Source organism: Solanum verrucosum, unplaced genomic scaffold (genome assembly GCF_900185275.1).
Source record: "Solanum verrucosum unplaced genomic scaffold, falcon-dt-bn FXZP01000294.1, whole genome shotgun sequence".
Classification (NCBI taxonomy): Eukaryota; Viridiplantae; Streptophyta; class Magnoliopsida; order Solanales; family Solanaceae; genus Solanum; species Solanum verrucosum.
The window spans coordinates 912,936-934,168 of record NW_026019925.1 but is presented as its reverse complement, the minus strand read 5'-3'; the positions used below and the strand labels follow the sequence as shown (position 1 = coordinate 934,168).

At 38.6% G+C, this 21,233-nt stretch overlaps 1 pseudogene; it reads left to right on the top strand.

Annotated features, from left to right (window-relative positions):
* Positions 1-609: 609 nt before the first annotated feature.
* On the top strand, positions 610-13,389 carry LOC125827530 (putative F-box protein At3g52320; annotated as a pseudogene).
* The last annotated feature ends 7,844 nt before the right edge of the window (positions 13,390-21,233 follow it).

Genomic DNA, 21,233 nt, shown 5'->3' with positions numbered 1-21,233 from the left:
AGACTTATAATTAATATTTTGTTTGTCTCAACTCTCTCTTTCACTACTACATACTATTATATTTTTTTACACTTAACATATTTCATCTCCTCCCAAACACAACGGACGAAGCATCATTATTTATAGGTAAAAAAGTTTTCCATGTAATCAATGGGTAGAATGTGTGATAGTAATGTGGGTGTCATGACTCGATTCCTTGAGTCATGATGACACCAACTATAACCCACAAGTAGGTTAGCCAACATGTTATCCCGAACAACAAGTAGTGAGTGTAAGGATAGAAACAAAGCCGAAACGACAAATAAACTATAGAAATAGAAGAATAGGTGGAAGCAAACCAAAATATAAATACAAACAACCGCATTCACAGTAATTCTTGAATTGAAAAAAAACTAATTATTTTAAATAAATAGTCATAGATCTGAAAAGATTGCTATAAAAAAGGATCATTGCATACCCAGGTAAAGCGCTTACAAAAGTTTACCTGCGTGTAGATATTGGTAAAAATTTAAATAAAATAAAAATGATCTCTTGGCAATGGAATTAACCTATCCCCCTCATAGTTGTAAGTGATGAATTACAGAATGGACAAAAGCTCATTTCTAGAGAATGGAAGAGGTGGAGGAGAAAAGTATTATCAAACTTCTCGATGATGTGATGATAGACATATTGAAGAGATTACCAGCAAAATCACTAATTAGATTAAAGTGTGTGATCTTGCGCATATTTATATGCCCAATTACTACAAATTACCCATCTTTAACGTAAGTTTTAGAACATTCACTAATCTAACTAGGATATTTTGGTTTAAGATTGCGATGATTGCATACTAACATACATGATTAGAAATTTTGCAGGGTTCCGAATGAAAGTGATTGAGTCGAGGAAGAGAAAGGAGTTAAGGATGAGAAGCATGCCAGGAGCAGCAGCCAGGCGCGGCACCCCAGCACCACTGGCGCAGCAAGGGTGCGACGCGCCAAGCTCCAGTTAACTGCGACCCCTTTTAGGCGCATTGGCAGCGCGACGCGCCAGCCTGCCATGCGCGAATTGGGCGCGGTGCTCCATACTTGTGCAGAGTTTTGGCGAAAGTTGATCTAAAAAGGATTCCTAGTTGAAATAGAATTCGACTCTATTGTTCCTAACTATTATAAATAGACCCTTAGGGATCCATTGTGGGGGTTGGACTTTTCATTGGCGTGCAAGAGCAAGTATCTATGTTTGTAATAGATTTTGATCTTCTAACTCTTCTATTTTCTGGGAATCGTATGAACAATTGTATTTTGTGGTTTTCTAATAGCATGAGTGGCTAACCGCCCTAGTTCTGGGGTTGTAGCTACGAATGGATTGTTGATTATTAAAGGTTTTATGAATTAATTATTGGTTGTCATTATAAGTTACTTTTATATTCTTGTTTTAGTATTTCTTGATTGGCCACCTAGAGATAAATCTATTGTCTAATCTTAAAATCGAGAGAGGAGGGGTTAGATAGACAAGAGAATATAGAGAGCTCGATCGACCCATTAGATTGAGGTGATTTGTGTTCAGGAGTGACGCCCGGACGAACAACTTGCTTGGTTACGAAATAGGATGAAATATAAATGCTCGCTAGTTAGTCTATTTATCCCCGCTCAACGATGTAGTTAGATAGCAAACTGGAGTAAGTGACTAGAGGTGTGTAGCCCGACTAATACAATTAACCCTATAAATGAGTAACTTGACAACTGAAATAAATTTTAAGCCAATAATATGATACATGATATTCAATATATGCTATAGCCCTGTAATTTCTTTTAACTTGATTGATACATCATATTAAAGTCGTTCACAATTAGTTATTTTCATTTAGTGCATAATTAGTAGTAATTAACAATCAATCATCAACTCTTGAAAAGGTTACTTTTACTTTTATTTGTAGAATTAAGTGTTAAGTATAAATTGTTCATAAGTCCCTTGGGAACGATAACTCGTTCCTTACAGAATCTATATTACTTGCGCGACCACGTAAACTTGCGTGTATACTGAGGAGCAACAAGTTTTTGGCACCGCTGCCGGGGACTTAGAAATTGATCTATATTCAATCTTCTTAAGTCTACAATTAGTTTCTTCAGTTATCAATTTCTTGATCTTAGCTTGTTTCTTGCAGGCATTGAAATTTCAAGTCTATCTCTGAAAGGTGATCTTGTAGAACCTTACAACGAACTTGAGAGAGCTTTGTGACAGAGCAGGAAGATGGTGAATCAAGGACGACGAGGAGAATCGGGGTTAGGTCTTCCGAAAAACATTGATGATGATAATCAAGACAATGTGAATAACCCGAATAACCCTGGAAATCCGATTAAACAAGGGGTTCCATCTATTATACATGCAAGACCTGTACGTGATGTGGCACTCCCACTCACGGACAATTTAGCATCTAGTATTAGGAAACCTCCACCGAGGGGTAGATTTGAACTAAAACAGAGCATGGTACATATTCTCCATACTAATGGGCAATTCACTGGTCTCCCTCATAAGGATCCTCAATTCCATCTTGGACTTTCATAGAAGTTACTAATACATACATCCCAATTAGAGTCTCATCAGACTATGTACGGCTGACTGTGTTCCCATACTCATTGTTAAGAGCTGCAAGACGTTGGTTAGACTCTGAGCCTCCAAACTCCATCACTACTTGGGATGATTTAGATAAGAAGTTATTGAGTCAATTTTTTCCATCCAAGAAAACCGTGAAGCTGAGGGGTGAAATAATAAACTTTGTTCAAAAGCAAGGGGAGGACATATACCAAACATGGGCACGTTTCAAACAAATGTTGATTGCTTGCCCACACCACATGCAAACCAATGAGGTCCTTGCTCACACTTTCTTTGAAGGTTTAGACTATAATGCTCGTTCTCTTCTTAATAGTGCAGCAGGTAGACAAGCCCTATCCATAACGAGTGGAGTTCTTCGCCTTTCTCGATAAACTTTCTGAAGGGAACCAAAGGTATGAAGGGGAAATGTCTAGAACCCCAACCCAAAAGGCTGCAGAGATCTTAGTTGTAGACCAAGCTACTACCATAAATGCCAAATTAGATGCAATGCAACATAGCATGACCTTAGATTATAAACAAATGGCTCTAAATCTGGGATCGGTAAATGTGGTACAACAGGCAGCAAATTGGTGTGAGGTATGTGGTAGTGGAACTCATGAAACAGCACAATGTGAGGCAAACCCTGATTCCGTAAACTATGTGGGTAATGCGCAAAGGGGTGAAGTGCAAAAAAATTATGGTAATACTTACAACCCTAGTTGGAAGAACCATCATAACTTCTCATGGGGTGGTAACTAAAACCAAAATCAGGCGCAAGGAGCAAACCAATACCGTTCTCAAGGGATTGGGCAACAATACTACAATCCTAACCAAGGCTCAAATCCTAGTGCACCAAAAGGGGGGATGACCAATGAAGAGCTACTCCAAAAGCTCATGACTGAAATAGGGACCAAATTAAATTCTAGAATAGATAAGCAGGATGAGAACATTAGAAACATCTAGATGTCCCAAATGAGTTTAGAGAAACAAGTTGCGCAAGTGGCTAATTCTTTGAACTTGCATCCTCAAGGTGGGTTGTCTGGTGATACTGAGCCCAACCCAAAGCAATTGCATGCAGTAAGTACTAGAAGTGGGCTGCAATTAGAGGAACTAGCTCCAAAGAAGAGAGACACTAAGGTAAGTAACAAAGAAAAGAAGGTGGAAGAGGTAGTAAAAAGCTCCAGTGTTGAGGTACCCATTCCTCAAAAGATGTTACCACCTCCATTTCCACAAAGGTTGAAAAAGCAGAATGAAGATGAATGCTTCGGTAAGTTTCTCTCTCTCCTTAAACAGGTTCACATTAATCTACCTTTGGTTGACATTTTGCAGGGTATCCCAAAGTATGCTAAATACGTGAAGGACATTGTGGCGAGCAAGAGGAGGCTCACGGAATATGAAACTGTAGCACTTACTGAGGAGTGCAGCTCAAGGATCCAAAATAGACTGCCCAAAAAGTTAAAAGATCCAGGTAGTTTTACTGTGCAGATTACAATTGGGCAAAGTGTTCATGCCCGAGGGTTATGTGATTTGGGGGCAAGTATAAATTTGATGCCCTTATCTTTGTATCTAAAGCTTGGGTTGGGTAGTCCAAACGAACCATTGTTATTCTCCAACTTGCTGATAGATCCATTGCTAGGCCAGAGGGGGTGGTAGAAGATGTGTTAGTGCAAGTAGGTTCATTGATTTTTCCGGTAGATTTTATGGTTTTAGACTTTGAACATGATCCTGAAGTTCCATTCATTTTGGGACGTCCTTTCTTGACCACGGGTAGGGCTTTGATTGATGTAGTAGCTGGTCAATTAACCATGAGGGCACATGATAAGGTAGAGGTATTTGATGTTTACCGCGCTCTAAAATTACCTTCTATTTATGAAGAGTTGTCTGCTATTAATGTGGTTGATCGCATAGTAGAGTCACAGTTAGTTGTGCCCGAAGACCCCTTAGAAAGAGTGCTAATAGTTCATAAGAGATGAAGACACTGAGGCTCAAGAGATAAAAACATGTCTGAATCTGGCATTTGTGGAGCCTCACAAGCGGAGAGTGGAACCATTAGAGCATGAGTTAGGGCCACCACCCAAACCCTCAATTGAACAATCCCCAAAGCTGGAACTGAAAAAACTGCCGGCTCACCTTAGGTATGCATTTTTGGGTACTAATGAAATGTTGCCTGTTATACTTTCTGCAGAGTTGTCTGAAATATAGGTTGGAGTGGCATTGAGGATTCTAAAGCGGAGAAAGAAAGCTATTGGATGGCAGATGACTGACATTCATAGGATTAGTCCGGCTATGTATGCACAGAATCTACATGGAAGAAGATCACAAACCAAGTGAACAACATCAACGTCGACTAAATCCTTTGATGAAACAAGTGGTGAGAAAAGAGGTAATAAAGTGGTTAGATGCTGGAATTGTGTATCCAATCTCTAATAGTAAGTGGGTAAGTCCAGTACAATGTGTTCCCAAGAAGGGAGGTATGATAGTGGTAAGGAACGAAAAGAATGAGTTGATTCCTACTAGAATAGTGACCGGGTGGAGAATTTGCATGGATTACCGGAAACTAAATGATGCTACTCGGAAAGATCACTACCACGTTCCCTTCATTGATCAGATACTCGGAAAGATGCTTGACCGATTAGCAGGTCAAGAGTACTATTGTTTCTTATATGGGTATTCCGGTTACAACCAGATCTTAATTGCCCAAGAGGATCAGGAAAATACCACGTTCACTTGTCCTTATGGTACCTATGCTTTCAATCGCATGCCATTCGGACTTTGCAATGCACCGACAACTTTTCAAAGGTGTATGATGGCCATTTTCCATGATATGGTGGAAGACTTTGTAGAGGTGTTCATGGATGATTTCTCCGTCTTTGGGAAGTCTTTTGAGGTATGTCTCCTAAATCTTGATAAAGTACTTGCTAGATGTGAAGACACTAACTTAGTTCTAAACTGGGAAAAATGTCATTTTTTGGTAAGAGAGGGGATAGTGCTAGGACACAAGGTGTCTAAGTCTAGTTTAGAGGTTGGTAAGGCCAATGTAGAAGTTATTGAAAAATTCCCTCCCCCCCCCTTTTTGTAAAAGGGGTGCGTAGTTTTCTTGGTCATGCAGGATTTTATAGGCGATTAATCAAAGATTTTTCCAAGATTGCAAGACCTACGTGCATTCTCTTAGAGAAGGAGGTGAAGTTTGACTTTGATGAGATGTGCTTAAAAGCTTTTGAGATGTTGAAAAGGAACTTAATTGAAGCTCCCATCTTAATTGCTCCTAATTGGGAATTACCATTTGAACTCATGTGTGATGCAAGCGACATAGTAGTGGGTGCAGTGTTAGGACAAAGGAAGAATAAAGTGTTCCACTCAATCTATTATACAAGCAAGACCCTTGAATCTACAAAAGCTAATTACACAGTGACTGAGAAGGAGATGCTGGCTCTATTGTTCACCTTCGACAAGTTCAGATCATATCTGGTAGGTACTAAAGTGATTGTTTTTACTGACCATGCAATTATTAGGTACCTATTCAACAAGAAGGATGCTAAACCAAGGCTGATTCGGTGGATTTTGCTTCTCCAAGAATTCAACCTCAAAATCAAGGATAGGAATGGTATGGAAGATCAAATAGCAAATCCGGGAAGAGTTTCCGGATAAACAATTAATGGCATTGGATATCTCTCAAGTGCCCTGGTATGCAGACATAGTGAATTTGATAGTAAGTGGTGATTATCCTCCGGGTGCTACCACCCAACAAAAGAAAAAAGCTTAACCATGTTGGGATGAACCATTTTTGTTCAAGCAAGGGGTAGACCGGGTAGTGAGAAGGTGCATCCCGGAATCTGAGGTTCACAAAGTGCTGGAAAGTTGTCATGCTAGCCCATATGGAGGTCATCATGGAGGAGAGCGCACTGCTCATAAGGTACTACAATCTGGTTTCTTTTGGCCCTCGCTATTTAAAGATTATGTTGCTTTTGTGAAGGGTTGTGATAGATGCCAAAGGTTGTGTACTATTTCAAGACGACATGAGATGCCACTAAGTAACATTCTGGAGGTGGAAATTTTTTATGTGTGGGGTATTGACTTTATGGGTCCCTTTCCACCATCAAGTGGAAATCAATACATTCTTGTGGATGTGGATTATGTTAGCAAATGGGTTGAGCCAGTCGCTATTCCTTCCAATGACTCAAGGGTGGTGATAAAGTTCATCAAGAAGCACATCTTTACTCGCTTTGGCACTCCAAGGGCAATCATAAGTGATGGAGGTAAGCATTTCATTAACCATCTTGTTAAGAACCTTCTTGCTAAGTATGGTATTCATCATAAGGTTGCGACAACTTATCATCCTCAAACAAGTGGCCAAGTAGAGGTGTCAAATAGAGAGGTAAAGCAAATTTTGCAGAAAATGGTGAATGCACAGAGGAAAGATTAGGCTGAGAAGTTGGATGATGCGTTGTGGGCATATCAGACTGCATACAAGACACCCATAGGGACTTCTCCCTATCACCTAGTATTTGGAAAAACATGTCACCTTCCGGCGGAATTAGAGCATCAAGCCTACTAAGCGATTAAGAAGTTGAACTTGGACCCCGAGCTGGCCGGTAGAAAGAGAGTGAATCAGTTGCATGAACTTGGGGAGTTTAGGCTCCATGCATATGAGAACGCCAAGCTTTACAAATAAAAGACGAAAAGATGGCATGACAAGCACATAGTTGCTAGAACTTTCACCCCGGGAGAGAAGGTACTACTCTTTAACTCTAGATTGAGGTTATTCCCCAAAAAACTAAGGTCTAAATGGAGTGGTCCTTTCGAAGTGGTAAGAATGACACAACATGGAGTTGTTGAACTTAAAGGCGAGATAGGCCAACGTTATTGGTAAATGGGCAAAGAGTGAAATACTACTTTGGTGGGGACTCGGATCGTGATCGGGAGGCTCTTGAGCTAAATAATGAATGATCAAAGCTGCGTCGTGCCACGAAATCAAGCGCTACACTGGAGGCAACCCGTGAATAATATGTAATAGGTAGTAGTTCTGCTTAATTTTGAAATTTTAGCTTAGTTTCAATTTTTTTAGGTATAGAGTTTTTATTTTCTTAGTTTGTTATTTAGATAGGACTTTAGAAATTATAAAAAAAAAAAAACAAAAAAATGAGTCGTGCCACGACCAAAACTAAGGCGCTGGGTGGGAGGCAACCCACCATTATAATGTCACATTGTTTGGTTCATGTGCAGGTCATAAGAGGAGGAAGCACCCGAAAATAGACGAAATATGTTGAAAAATGCAGTTTGGGTGAAATTAGGGCGCGCCACGCCAGGCTCATTTACTGGGGCCTTTTTCTAGCTTACTGGCAGCGCAACGCGCCCCCATCGCGCCAGGCCCCCCATAGAACGCCGGTAGCGGGTGCATCACGCCACTAGGGTTAGCGCAGAACAGGCGCGCCGCGCCAAGGGCAAGCGACCGCGTTTTAACGCACTGGCAGCGCGTCGCCCCAGCGTTCAGGCGCGAAGTGGGCACATCGTCCCCGTCTCGATTAACAGAAGTTTCATAATTCTTGGGAAATTCGTGGGGCCCACTAAAACTCCACCCTTTTAACTCCTCCACCTACCCAAATAAACCCTTTTTTCTAAATCTTCTCTCTCTAAACCCACAACTTCTTCATCTTCTCCAACTCTTTTCTTCCCCAAAATCCCAAATTCCTCCATTAATCCCAACCAAAACCTTCTTCCCTTCCCTTTTCCTTAACTCTACCACCCTCAAACCCATTCTAACCTACAAATTTTCAAAACCCTCCAAACCCACCCACCCCACTGCCTACCCTCCCCCCACCTCCTTTTTCCCCAAAATTTTTTGTTTTTCTCTTTATATATTCTTCCATTGTTAGGTGTTAAGATGGCTCCTAAGGGTAAGAATATTGCTAGTGGTTCGGGTACTAAGAGGAGTAGGAAAGGAGCGGCTGCCGAAACTTCTAGTCGGGAACCCGATAATTTACCGCCCCAAAAATTTGGCGGGCAAGCTGTAATGCATTATGGAAAGAATTGGTACGAATGTCAATAAGAATCCAAGTACTTAGGTGATGAGTATGTCAATGAGGGGCGATAGCAATAGGAATTTCCCAACATTCTTGCCAAAATCAATGCTTTGGGACTCCAGTATGTCTTCATGGATCAAAGTGAGTGCAATTTAAGCTTAGTTCGTGAATTTTATGCGAATTGGAATACACATCATGTTGAGATAAATAAAGGGTTCATTAGGGACAGTTGGGTGAGATTTTATGTTGAATCACTGAATGAATTTTTGGGTACTCCGAATTGTGATAATGCTGATTTTTTGGCTATGATTGAAAGACCACCATATCGTGATATTAGGCATACTTTGTGTGGGATGAATTCTGTTGCGCGGTGGGATAGGGTGCGAGACACGGGACGTCACTTGACTCTTCACTATGGGCACTTTAATTTGGAGGCTTGCATGTGATTGAAAATTGTGTGTAGTACCCTACTACCTTGTAAGCATACGACTGATGTTACAAGGGAGAGAGTGGTGATAATATACCAGTTGATGAAAGGCTTGCCGGTGAATGTTGGGGCGATTTTGAAACAAAACATGCTTAAGTTTAGGACCAATAAGAGATGACGTTTCTGTATGGGAGCATCATTACTAGGTACTTATGGGCGTTACTGATTGATGAGGAGGTTCGTGATGTGTGCCTCCCCCCCCCCCCCCCCGTGCCCCTCATCTAGTGTGCCATTTGGTTGATGTCACGCGCACTAAAGCGCACGATCCATCCAACGGGCCCGTATTGACTGCTATTGATAGGCAAGCTCGTGATGATAGTTGGATGGGTCGTATGTTTGGAATGGCTGAGTTACAACTGCGGATAGGTGGTCGTCCGGTAACTAAGGATGAATTGGAGACACTAGCGGAGAGTTACCCTTTGACACATAGCGCGATGCACATGTGTCGGATGGGCCCGACTTTCCAAGAACCCATTGATGATGATGATGCCCTGATGATGAGGAGGATGGCTCGGAGGAATATGAGTCAGATGATACTAGCCTCGGAGATGATGATACTGATGCGGGTGATGGAGATGGTAATGCAGCCTTGATGACTATGGACTTTTCCACTAATGTGGCAACCCGTTGATTTGAAGCACATGGCCTAGAGGCATAAAGGGAGTTCTTTTTTACCTTTGCACTTTGTTTTATTTTACACACTGAGGAAAGTGTTTTGTTTAACTGTGGGGTGGAAGTTGAACTTCATTGTACATAGTTTACAGCTTTATCGAGTCTTTTTTATTTTTAGGAGGGGTCCTCACATTTTGTTTTTGGTTCTTTTCCTGAGGATAGTCCCATTGAACCGATTAGGACTAGTTTTATTGCTTTCTTGAGTCTTAGAGTTGTCTAGGAGTGACGTTTCCCGATGATGGATGGATGACGACCGTCTTAAGGGAAAATTAGTCATTAGGAGTAGAAGTATGAAACCTACCTCTTTGGCACTTTGAAATCTTGTCTTGATAATTGGCTAGACGTCATGGGTGGTAACACTTTGTTTGAAACATTTAAATGGTGACCTTGAAAACAAACATAATCTTTTTGTCTTGACTCTATATGGAAAATAATGAATATGGGCATAATTGTGTGGAAACACCGTAATGCAAATTATGTGAGCATGCTACAAGTATTGAGTCCTTATGTGTGTTGTGATGCCATGTGTGAAGAGTATTTGCTTAGTTTTTGTATTGAATAACATCTAGAACTTGCCCCAAGTGTGCCTAAGGAGTAACTTGTGTAAATTATAGAATATGATTGAGGCGTTTCTTTGATTAGCCAAGTTTGAATTTCCTTATGTGCCTCCAAATAAAATATCCCTAGCTTAGCCCCATTGAGCCTTGTAGCCTTGATTTTGTTCTAACCCACTGAATTGAGCTGAATCCCTTTTTGTTGATACCATTAGTTTGATCCCAAAGTAATCTTTAATGCACTATTTTGAATTGAAGAAAATGAAAACTTTGGTTTAAATGGATAGGGTTGAAATGCTTGGTTTTGTGGAAAAGATCTAGAAAGGTAGACAAATGATACCCCATAAGTCCTAAAAGGTTGTGATTGGCCCTGGTCCCTTGGGACATTGTGTACTTCGACCAAGGCTGAAAAGCCTAAGTCAAAGGTGGCTAATCGAAAAAAAAAAAAAGGCTCAAGTGAAAGTGAAGGCAAGGTGTTAAATTTAATTGGAAAACATATAATGGGGAAATCAAATGGGAAGAAAGAGTTGTGAATGTTAGCAAGGACAACAAAACATGTGCATTAGGGAGTATGAGTCACGAATTTTACCCAAATGTATCCTCCCTTACCTAAAGCCAACATTACAACCGAATGAAAGTCCTCTTGATTCTATGAGTAACATTTTGTGAAAATTAAAGTACACCAAGGTCAAGCTTATGGCATGTTAGGATATGTGAAAACTTCATTTGTGAGTGTGAGTGTGAGAGTGAATTTTATAAAAAAAAAATGGCCTTCTGATTGCAATGCATTGTTGTTAGTGCGAAAGAAAGGTTATACTCAAAGTGGTGAGGACATTCACGAAACTTGTTTAGTGCTTAATCTTGTTTGTCTTGTCTCTGTGATATTGCATTAGCCAAGAATTATTTGAGAAGAGTCATTCATCGAGGTTGTAAATTGTTGATTGGTAGACTATAAGCAAGAGTTGAAATTATTGCATGTAGTGTGTGCCACAAGATCATGGTTAAATATGTTTGGTTGATTGTAAAGTGAGGTGAAGAGTCCAAGGTTTAAGAGTATGATTTGATAAGATAGAGGTTGTTCGAGGACTAACAAATGTTTAAGTGTGGGGTGGTGATCTTGGGCATATTTATATGCCCAATTACTACAAATTACCCATCTTTAACGTAAGTTTTAGAACATTCACTAATCTAACTAGCATATTTTGGTTTAAGATTGTGATGATTGCATACTAACATACATGATTAGAAATTTTGCAGGGTTTCGAATGGAAGTGATTGAGTCGAGGAAGAAAAAGGAGTTAAAGATGAGAAGCCTGCCAGGAGCAGTAGCCAGGCACGGAGACCCAGCACCACTGGCGCAGCAAGGGCGCGACGCGCCAAGCTCTAGTTACCTGCGACCCCTTTTGGGCGCATTGGCAGCGCGGCGCGCCAGCCTACCAGGTGCGAATTGGGCGCGGTGCTCCATACTTGTGCAGAGTTTTGGCGAAAGTTGATTTAAAAAGGAGTCCTAGTTAAAATAGAATTCAACTCTATTGTTCCTAACTATTATAAATAGACCCTTAGGGATCCATTGTGGGGGTTGGACTTTTCATTGGCATGCAAGAGCAAGTATCTACATTTGTAATAGATTTTGATCTTCTAACTCTTCTATTTTTTGGGAATCGTATGAACAATTGTATTTTGTGGTTTTCTAATAGCATGAGTGGCTAACCGCCCTAGTTCTGGGGCTGTAGCTACGAATGGATTGTTGATTATTGAAGGCTTTATGAATTAATTATTGGTTGTCATTATAAGTTACTTTTATATTCTTGTTTTAGTATTTATTGATTGGCCACCTAGAGATAAATCTATTGTCTAATCTTAAAATCGAGAGAGGAGGGGTTAGATAGACCAGAGATTATAGAGAGCTCGATCGACCCATTAGATTGAGGTCATTTTTGTTCAGGAGTGACGCTCGGACAAACAACTTGCTTGGTTACAAAATAGGATGAAATATAAATGCTCGCCAGTTAGACTATTTATCCTCGCTCAACGATGTAGTTAGATAGCTAACTGGAGTAGGTGACTAAAGGTGTGTAGCCCGACTCATACAATTAACCCTACAAACGAGTAACTTGACAACTGAAATAAATTCTAAGCCAATAATATGATACATGATATTCAATATATGTTATAGCCATGGAATTTCTTTTAACTTGATTGATACATCATATTAAAGCCGTTCACAATTAGTTATTTTCATTTAGTTCATAATTAGTAGTAATTAACAACCAATCATCAACTCTTGAAAAGGTTACTTTTAGTTTTATTTGTAGAATTAAGTGTTAAGTATAAATTGATCATAAGTCCCTTGGGAACGATAACTCGTTTCTTAAAGAATCTATATTACTTGCGCGACCACGTACACTTGCATGTATACTGGGAGCAACAGTGTATATCCAAAAGTTTGTACTCTTTGATAAATAATCCTGATTTCATCTTTATCCATTATAATTACAATTCTCTCTCAAATCACTTCATACTTCTTAAGCGTTACGTCGAAATTGAGGAAAGTACCAATTCCATTTATTATAATGGTAAAAATATTCTATCCTTACATTCAAATGATGAAGCATTCAAATCTATAACATCAAATGTAGAATACTTGGATAATTATTTAGGTGTTAACATTGCAAGTGTGTATGCATTGCTAGTTATAGGGGCATTGTTTTGTATAACCCAACATTGAGAGAGTTTTGGGAACTCCCTCCTAGCATTCTCCCACTAAAGAGCTTCCGTACTTGGTTGACATACTGTAGGAATCGGGGTTGACACTAACACTAATGATTATAAGGTCGTTAGAATACTAGATCCCAGTCATGAGGAATTAATAGTTGGACCGATTCTCATAAGGACACCATTGCCAGTTTGGAAGAATGAAACAGAACTAATGATAGAAAGCAAGGATGGAAAACTTGTTTCTTGTAATCTCCTATTCCGTGAAATGAAGGATCTTCATATGTCTTGTGTTCCTATCTCATGGGCAGCTATGATTTGCAAAGAGAGCTTGATTTCTATCAACAAAGAGAGAGACAAGTGGTCTTGATTTTAGACCGCATTGCCATCCATATCATATAAATTATTCTTGTTACTTAAAAGAATTTTATACTCCATCCGTCTCATTTTATATAACATTTTTCAGATTTCGAGATTCAAACAAGTCTATTTTTGACCGTCGATTATTCATAGATCTTTTAAACCTTTTGAATTATCAATTATTGTGACTTATATTACTTTTTACGTAGTTTATAAATGTATAAATTTCATTTCGAAATATTTGAAGATTCCATGCCCAAATTCCCGGTCAAACTTAAGTTGTTAGACTCTCAAAAAATGAAAAATGCCACATAAATTGTTTCTTCTTCAATTTTAATGGGGAATCAATAGCAAGGTATGGTGATCCTTCATCTAGGGTTAAATTTGACCCTAGAGTCCATTGAAAATAGATTTCAAAGTTTTCAAGTTTCTCAAAAACCCTAGATTTTACTCAATCTCATGGGTTCCTTCATCAAACGTTTTCAAATGATAAATTATGATTATATTGATGTTTAATAGATGATTTAAGATGAAAATACTCTATGAACCCATGATTGCTCTCAATTCCTAAATTGTGATTTATGAAGTGGGTTTGATGATTATGAATAAATGTTGATGGATTATGCCTAAATTACTTTGGGTTATTGAATTGTATCATCATCTATGCCTAATTGTGGTGAATTGTTGGTGAATTGAGGATTTATGATCATAGCCTTGAAAGGGCAAGATTGATCTAATTACTTATTGTAGTAGAATTATATTAGAGATTTTGATCCACTTGAAAGGTGGAGGTGTTTAATTACTTTGTATGTTTTGATCATGACCTTGAAGGCATAGTGTGAGGAATTGAAGTATTATCATGATGTTGTATATATTAATGTGATGTGAAGCATGTGTGTGATCTAAGTGAATGAATGATGATCTTGTTTACAAGCAAATTGTGTTACGATTGAATGTTATCTCTCTATTAACACTTGTGAATGATGGTGATTATGAGAAAGGCTATCCTCACATATACACACACATTTGAATGAAGAATGGATGAAGTTCAATGATAATGTTAATGATGACGAAGTACTATTTGAAAGGCTATTCTCATATTGTACTCTAATGAATATTAATGACTTGTTGTGAAAGGACTTTCTCACAATAAAGGGGTTCTTAGGTGAAAGGTTATTCTCATCTTCGAATCTATGAGCTTTCCAATGAATGAATGTTGGGTTTGAGATAGATGCCATCACGTGAGTTGAGGTGGGGTATCTAGTAACAATCTCTTATCCCATAATGAACGAATGTAATGAATGTCAAGTACTCTGTGGGGAATAATATCAAGCACCGAGTAGATTTGAAATGAGATGGAAGCCCTCACGTGAGTTGAGGCGGGGTTTCTAGTAACAATCCCTTGAGATGGATGCCCTCACGTGAGTTGAGAAAGGATATCCAGTAGCAATCTCCCTATCCCATAACTATGTGCCCACATAGGTCTAGCTAGTGGATCAACTTAAGCTATAAAAACGATGGTCCTACCTTAGGCAAGTAGGAATCCCTTATCCGGTGAGGGTGACACCGTGATTCCATGAATTGCTCACATGGTCTATGTCGGTTAAGGCTTACCTCCACAAAGAACGTTAATGAACTATGTCTTCTTAAGAATGCACTACTTAGTGTGGGTGGTGGTATGAGACGCCATCTATGCATTGCACAAGTAGGCTTTGAGAGAGGTTGTGGTGTGTTCCTATATAATGTTAAGTGTAATGAATGTGCCCTTGGGATAATGTGTTAATGAAGAATGTTGCTCTAATGTCTAATGAATGAAGGTGCTCTTAATGTAATGAAGCTAACGAAGAATGTTGACTCTTAAATACTTATATGCTTAATGTAAAGATTCATGTTATACTTGGATTGTATTATGAGTTATTTCCTTGTCATGACTATTGTATATGAATGTGCCTTGTCTATGGTAACTTCAAAGGAGTACTTAGTGTGAGTAGTAGTATGGGATGCTACTTGCACATTGCACAAGTATGACTTAAAGTTATCTTAGATGTTGGTCTTAATGTCATGATGTGACTTATGTAATGTTTATGTCTTTTATATGCTTCTTGTGTAAAGATGGAAATGTTGAATGGTAAGTTCACATTTGGTGACCTTAATGTGCTGCCTTGGTGTGGATGGTGGTATGGGACACTATGCATACATTGCACAAGGTATAACATGAGGATTACTTGAGGTGAAGGCTAAATGTGAGGGTAAATGATTACATGTTGATATTGCTCAAATGTGATGTTATGACTTGTATGATGATTATATTTGTATTTGATGACTCATATGCTATTGTTCATGATATTTCTAAAAAGTGGCATAATGCATGGTTTCAAACCAAAACGTCCCTTTTAAAGCATGTTTTTGCATGGTCATCATACTTAGTACATTTTTGTGTGTTAACCCATATTTCTCTTAGTTTTACTACAAGTGTAGGTTCCGGCAAGTGATTGCTTCTACCTAGATTGAAGTGCTTGGATTGCTATTCTTCCAAGAATCAAGTGGTATGTCCTCATAGATCAAGGACAAGGACTTTTAATGTTTCTAGTTCTTTCATGTCTTAAGACTTTTGTTAAGACTTCGATTGTAAAGGGTCGTGACCCTATGTTGTTTAAAGTTTTGTCTAAGATGGCAATGTGAGACTTTAGTATTCCGCCGCTTTACAAATGAATGTCTATAGATTGTATGGTTTTTGAATAAAACGTTTAAATTCCATACTATTTCTATTACCTATGCGATGAATGAATGAATGTTATGAGGCTTGTATAAGACCCATTTGGGGTCGAGTACGCCATGTCACGACTAGGGGTGCTCTTGGGTTGTGACAAACATTGTTTTTTTTAGGATTGATGTCTCACAAGCCACGTCTAGTAGAGTCTTATTCATCGGTGTGAGTCGTGACACATATATGAGCGAGAGGCTATAGGACATTATGAGTTACACTTCTTTCTTCATTCTTCAAGTCGTGCCATAGAACTTAACTCCATAAGATCTCTCTTTTATTCCTTATCCGGTGGTCTTGAAAATGTGACTACTCGAAGGGTTAATGCTACAAGGATTGAGGGAGAAAAAGGTGAGTATTGATGTATATTATGGCTATGTGACTTGTAAGATTTGAGGTAATTGATAGAACTGTTGTATTTAGTATGAATGAGTTGCTTATGGTTATGTGTGATGTTGTAGTTTTGAGGTTTGTTGAAAGGTTTGATGAATATTGGTGTTTAAGTGATGCCTAGAGATGTGGAGTGAGTAGATTTATTTAAGAGGAATAGGAGTGTGATTCACCTTAGGTGATGAGTGTGAAGGTTTAGTGATGTTTTACTCCGACCTTAGAATTGAAGGAAGCGATGGGGTAAAGAGTTTGTATAGGCTTACCCCTATGGGGGAGATAATGTGCTTAGATGGTAAGGTCATTGAGTGTCCTTGATGTTCATGAGTTAGGAATGCTTGATATTCTCACCTTAAGAGGTGTAGTGAAGGTGAGGAGTTTAGACCCGGTGTGGTAGACTCATATGAGACCTTGAGTGGTGTTGGTAAATGTTGTTGTGAGCAAGAGTTGCTTAATGAGGACCTTCCTAGTTTAAAAGCTCTGGTATGTTGATGGCTCCTTATAGTGTGAATGTCTTGTTGAGATCCTTATATATTTTCATGTTAGCCTTAGTTGGGTTTCTCCTAAGTGGGGAATAGTATGTTGAATAGTATGGTTCTGAGAGTTTTGATATCCTTATCTCTTTCCTTCTATTCCTACTCAAGCTTGAGACCAAGAGTTCCTTATAGCTTGTTTCATGTTTTGGAGTCATGTGTGAATTTGAGTTTCCATGGTTTCCTTATGTTATGCATGTTCTAGTTGGATTCTTGTTAGTTGGGAAAATGAGTTTTCATGATATATGTTCCTCATGTTAATGTGCATTTATTTTGAGTTGTCTATATGTTTCATGTGGTTAAATGCTGAACATGCCTAGATGTTTTTTTATGAAGAACTTGTATAATGTGTTTTTATGAGAAAATTGCTTAAATGTTCTTAATGATGTTATGATGAGCATGATGTGATTTGGAGAAGGTAATGCCTCCAATGAAATGAGAAATGTTGATGTTTTGATGCATAATGAGTTTGTAGATGTAGTTCCTACCTTCTTGTTGTATTTTGAGCTTATTAATGTGGAGTGGATGTTTTCTCCTATGTTTATGCATCTATATTGATGTTGCATGCTTGATTGTGGGATGCTAGTCTTGATTCATTACCCCTTAATATGTTTAAATTGTCATTCAAGGACGAATGTTCCTAAGTGGGGGATAATGTAATGACCCTAAAAACGAATAAGTTAAACTAGAGCCTAACGTGTGTGTGTTAGAGTTTGGTGTGAGGTTTAATGGAGCTTTTTGTTGTCCCAAGCCATGGTTGAGGTGTTTAGGGGTTAAACGTCAAGGTACGACTCCCCAAGGACCACCCTAAGGGTCCTTGAGGAGGACCCTAAGTCTAAACCCCAAGACCCCAAGGAAACCATAAGGCTGCCCAAAATGGGGTGACCTACGAAAGGGGTCACGCCCCATAGGTCCATCCACTCCCCGTGGATGGCCTCCGTAGGTCATAGCCCCTAAATGCACCTCTCTTACCCAGACCATGGACCAACAATACGGTCCGTGAATGGACTCATGGTCCGTGAGTATAGCTCTCGTAAATTGCACATGTGTGATGTCAAAGAAACAACAAAGCCAATGGTGGTTTGGTAAATTCCTCCCATGGCTAGTTAAGTGTTTGGACGGTTATTTTGGGTTTATTTACATATTTTAAGAGTATTAAAAGTGCTAAACTCTATTTTACATTCTATTATTTTAAAACCCCAAATCAAAACCCTTCCCTCCCAAAAAGACCTCTCTAGAAACTCCATTGGAGATAAAGATCTAGATCAAGCTAGGGTTGGGGATTTCAAGGTGTTTCTTCTTCAATTTTCTTGGGGAATCAATAGCAAGGTATGGTGATCCTTCATCTAGGGTTAACTTTCACCCTAGAGTCCATTCAAAATAGATTTCAAAGTTTTCAAATTTCTCAAAAACCCTAGATTTTACTCAATCTCATGGGTTCCTTCATCAAAGGTTTTCAAATGATAAATTATGATTTTATTAATGTTTAATTGATGATTTAACATGAAAATACTCTATAAACCCATGATTTCTCTCAATATTGTGACTTATGAAGTGGGTTTGATAATTATGAATTGATGGATATGCCTAAATTGCTTTGGGTTAATGAATTGTATCAACATCTATGCCTAATTGTGGTGAATTGAGGATTTGTGATCATAGCCTTGAAAGGGCAAGATTGACCTAATTACTTTTTGTAGTAGAATTGTATTAGAGATGTTGATCCACTTGAAAGGTAGAGGTTTTTAATTACTTTGTATGTTGTGATCATGGCCTTGAAGGCATAGTGTAAGGAATTGAAGTATTATCATGATGTTGTATATATAAATATGATGTGAAGCATGTGTGTGATCTAAGTGAATGAATGATGATCATGTTTAGAAGCAAATTATGTTAGGATTGAATGTTATATCTCTATTAACACTTGTGAATGATGGTGATTATGTGAAAGGCTATTCTCACATACACACACATTTGAATGAAGAATGATAAAGTTCAATGATAATGTTAATGATGATGAAGTACTATTTGAAAGGCTATTCTCATATTGTACTCTAATGAATGTTAATGACTTGTTGTGAAAGGACTTTCTCACAATAAGGGGGTTCTTAGGTGAAAGGCTATTCTCATCTTCGAATCTATGAGCTTTCCAATGAATGAATATTGGGTTTGAGATGGATGCCCTCACGTGAATTGAGGCGGGGTATCTAGTAACTATCTATTATCCCATAATGAACGAATGTAATGAATGTCAATTACTCTGTGGGGAATATTGCCAAGCACCGAGTGGATTTGAAATGAGATGGAAGCCCTCACGTTAGTTGAGGCGGGGTTTCTAGTAACAATCTCTTGAGATGGATGCCCTCACGTGAGTTGAGGCGGGGCATCTAGTAGCAATCTTCCTGTCCCATAACTGTGTTCCCACCTAGGTCTAGCTAGTGAATCCACTTAAGCTATAAAAATGATGATCCTACCTTAGGCAAGTAGGAAAACCTTATCTGGTGAGGGTGACACCGGAATTCCATGAATTTCTCACATGGTCTATGTCGGTTCAGTCTTACTCCCACAAAGAATGTTAATGAACTATGGCTTCTTAAGAATGCACTACTTAGTGTGGGTGGTGGTATGTGACGCCATCTATGCATTGCACAAGTAGGCTTTGAGAGAGGTTGTGGTGTGTTCCTTTATAATGTTAAGTGTAATGAATGTGCTCTTGTGGTAATGTGTTAATGAAGAATGTTAATCTAATGTCTGATGAATGAAGGTGCTCTTAATGTAATGAAGCTAATGAAGAATGTTGACTCTTTAATGCTTATATGCTTAAATGTAAAGATACATGCTATACTTGGATTGTATTATAAGTTACTTCCTTGTCATGTCTATTGTATATGAATGTGCCTTGTCTATGGTGACTTCAAAGGAGTACTTAGTGTGAGTAGTAGTATGGGATGCTACTTGCACATTGCACAAGTATGACTTAGAGTTGTCTTGGATGTTGGTCTTAATGTGATGATGTAAATTATGTAATGTTTATGTCTTTTATATGCTTTATTGTGTAAGGATGGAAAGGTTGAATGGTAAGTTCACCATTGGTGACCTTAATGAGGTGCCTTGGTGTGGATGGTGGTATGGGACGCTATGCATACATTGCACAAGGTATAGCATGAGGGTCACTTGAGGTGAAGGTTAAATGTGAAGGTAAAGGGTTACATGTTTATATTGTTTAAATGTGATGTTATGACGTGTATGATGATTATATTTGTATTTGATGACTCATATGCTATTGTTCATGATATTTCTAAAAAGTGGCAAAATGCATGGTTTCAAACCAAAATGCCCCTTTTAAAGCATGTTTTTGCATGGTCACCATACTTAGTATATTTTTGTGTGCTAACCCATATTTCTCCTATTTTTACTACAAGTGATTGCTTCTACCTAGATTGAAGTGCTTGGATTGTTGTTCTTCCAAGAATCGAGTTGTATGTCCTCATATATCGAGGACAAGGACTTTTAATTTTTCTAGTTCTTTCATGTTTTAAGACTTCGATTGTAAAGGGCCGTGACCCTATCTTGTTTAAAGTTTTGTCTAAGATGGTCATGTGAGACTTTAGTATTCCGCTGCTTTACAAATGAATGTCTTTAGATTGTATTGTTTTTTAATAAAAAGTTTAAATTTCGTACTATTTCTATTACCTATGCGAAGAATGAATGCTATGAGACTTGTATAAGACCCCTTCAGGTTCGAGTACGCCGTGTCAAGACTAGGGGGTGCTCTTGGGTCGTGACATATAACGACCGTTGACTCTTAGAACTGGATTAAGTGTATTTGATTGTGTTATTCAATCAAAATGTCGCCGCAGCCTGGGAGTGGCGTTGGTTAAGATTCTTTAGTTAAGTTGAGTTTTGTTCTTGCTAGTCATAGTTGAATCTACTTATTTTTAGTTTTGGCTTCTGTGTTGCTGTTTTAAGTAGATAATTTGAAGATATCTTATAACAACAGTGAACAAATGGACCACCCTCTTTTAAGATTAATGATTCTTACAAATGACATCCTAACTTTCAAGCAATTGGAGGGTGAGACCATCCATGAGTTGTGGCCAAGATTTAAGGCACTGTCGCAGCGATGCCCAACTCATGGAATTCCAAATACGATGCTTCTGGAATGCTTCT